Genomic DNA, 2,915 nt, shown 5'->3' with positions numbered 1-2,915 from the left:
TATATGTATATATATATGTATATATATATATACCCACGTGCATATATATGGTGTGTGTTTGTTTAATTTATATATATATATATATATATATATATATATGTGTGTGTGTGTGTGTATGTATGCATGTGTATATATATACACCCACGTGCATATATATGGTGTGTGTTTGTTTAATTTTTTCTGTATGTACGTGTGTGCAAGTATATTTTATAGCTAGACTCCAGGCGCCGACATTATACAGTATACGAAATGAGATATTGCAATATGGCCATAAATATCCGAAGAACATAAATGGCTTAAATGACATGTGACTAAACTATGGAAGAGGTGTCATGGCTTCTGGCCGACATCCACATGTAACTGTCAATGGCGCTCTGTAAAGACTTATCTTATGGAACCAAGGAAAGAATAAATAAATGGTCATAGTTCAGCTAGAAAAAGCAACTAAATATCCCTCAATTTACCCCACTATTGTCTTACAAAAGGAAGGAAGCTCTGCATAATGTAGATCTAGATGAAATATGCCTGATGAGTAGACATAATAATCGGGGTTGGACGCATTCTATCTTAGATCTAAATCAGTCTAAGTGACAACCTCGTCGACGACGGCTAAAATAAAAAGCTACCAAATACTGTACCCCTTTCACTGCGGAAATCAGATATATTCACTCGAAGATCATTACATTTAAACTCAGAAAGCTGTTTTATATATCAGTCTATCTTTTGTTATCGAATGAGATACTCAAAACTACATTTTGTTTACTGAGTCAGCCTCACTAGTATAAATACCGGCTGTATATGTTTTTGTAGATATTTGACCGCATTACAGGAATAAGCATGGAGTTTAATTTCGCAGTTAAAGGATTAACTTATTCTCACACATAACATTCCTTTGTTCATACCAATCTATGTCGTAATTTAGCTCTAGCTTAGACAGGATCAAATACAGTTGATAAACAGCATTTTATCGTGATCATTTGGTGCTTCTGTCTAAGTAAAACTTGAATCTCTGATTCAATCTTTAAATCATGAAGCCGAACAGTGTGTGTGAATTGAGGGACACTAGCTGCTATTTCTATCCAGTTTGAGCATCCACTTACAAGTTTATTCGCTATCCTGTTAGTATGTTCTTTATGGAGATCAGCTGTATTCGTTTTAAAACTAAATTTTAAACTTCATTCGCTGCATCACATTTTATATTGCAGAGAAATCATGTGAAATGCTGTTCAAAAGACAGGATTTCCGCTCATTGGAACATTTCTACCACGAGCGTTTCTCCTTTAGATATTCGTTATCAAAGAACTAAAATACACAATAATAAATAGAATGGTTTGAAATCCGAATTATTTAGATATGCAAGGGAATATTTGAGAATATTGTCGATATATTTATTTCATTCAAAAATTTCCAAATGTTATTTCCTTATGATATACTTGAAGTGAATTCGTTTTAGCCAGAATTAAAACAGGATGGGGGATTCCATTTGCCGGAAGCTGCTTTCTGTGTTGCTCACGATATCTTGGAAAAAATATTATCGTTGGAAACGAGGTTACTTGTCGATGTTTGAGACAAGTTTACTAAATTATCAACTCGTAAATGATAAATTCGTGTCTCAACGTAAATACAAATAACATGCTGTTCGACATTAAAGTTCCAACACATCAACACGGATTTTCACTCATTGAATACTAAATATTTAATGAATGAGAATACACACACACACACACACACACACACACACACACACACACAGAGGCACGCACGCACACAAATTCACACAATCACAAAATTATACCTAATATAGTTTTGTAAAAGAACATACCTTCAAATTTATCGTCTGTTTATAAGCGTGTTAAATAATTCCGCCTTTGTAGAAGCCAAGACAGTTTCTGTGAAGAGAAAATAAAAAGACAAGTTAATGAAGAATTGAGGAAAACAAGCAGAAACATATTTATCGTTGACATTAATTTAAAACCATATTTTTTTGTTTACCAGTAGTACCCTCAGAAATTCAACGACATTCTTGTGGTACAGTACCAGATATAAGCATCCCATACGCTAATAATATCTTGTCATACCCTAGGCAATTCTTTGATTATTTTCTCTGAAATAATTAATATCTATTGTCTTTACTTCTGTTTAATCTTCTAGCTTTCGTTTTTTTATGTCTGTAGCTTGTGCAAAATATTCTTATCCACTATCGTTCATATTTTTCCTTCTTTGATTAACAATCCTCATTTCCCTGTTAACTCCAGCTTCGCCGTTCGCCTCAAGACTTTCTCTCTGTCTCTGTTTCTCTCTCTCTCTGTCTTTGTTTCTCTCTCTCTGTCTTTGTTTCTCTCTCTCTCTCTCTGTCTTTGTTTCTCCCTCTCTCTTTTTCTCTTTCTTTCTCTCACAAACAATTTTACGATTGTTTTTTTCCAAAGAGTGACTTATTTTACACCACAGGGGTGCATCGATAACTATAAGGCCTGTCGTGAAAAGTATGCACTAAAATAAAATGGTGTCGTAATTAAGTGAGTTATAGATATAGGCAAAATAGAGAGTAGCAGTGATTAGTATGGTTGGAAAATAGCTGAAAAATGACTGAAATATATGGTTGAAAAATAAGTGAAAAATATGGTCGAAAAATAGCTGATGCTCAGTTACTATGTAATGAAGTAAGCAATATACAAGCGTAAACTGTATACATGCTTTTTTTTAAAAATGGAAGCCAAATTATCTTTTCGGGACATTTATGATTATAATCAAGGTTTCACATTTTCAATATTTCGATAGATTATTGACTAATGAGAAAAATTTATTGGCCACAGGAATTGGGAAAAGAGTTGATGAACATGCACACACACACACACACACACACACACACACCTACAAACAAATACACACACACACACACACACACACACACACAC

At 33.7% G+C, this 2,915-nt stretch overlaps 1 long non-coding RNA gene across 1 annotated transcript in view; it reads right to left on the bottom strand.

Annotated features, from left to right (window-relative positions):
- The window catches only part of LOC106873294 (uncharacterized), a 215,474-nt gene that overhangs the window by 66,443 nt on the left and 146,116 nt on the right, over positions 1 to 2,915 (bottom strand). Inside the window, exon 2 of the long non-coding RNA XR_001409859.2 lies at positions 1,823 to 1,889. This is a non-coding gene — a long non-coding RNA (uncharacterized LOC106873294). The remainder of the gene's footprint in view (positions 1 to 1,822; positions 1,890 to 2,915) is intronic.

Source organism: Octopus bimaculoides, chromosome 4 (genome assembly GCF_001194135.2).
Source record: "Octopus bimaculoides isolate UCB-OBI-ISO-001 chromosome 4, ASM119413v2, whole genome shotgun sequence".
Classification (NCBI taxonomy): Eukaryota; Metazoa; Mollusca; class Cephalopoda; order Octopoda; family Octopodidae; genus Octopus; species Octopus bimaculoides.
The sequence above is the reverse complement of the archived record's forward strand: the minus strand, read 5'-3'. Positions and strand labels throughout refer to the sequence as shown.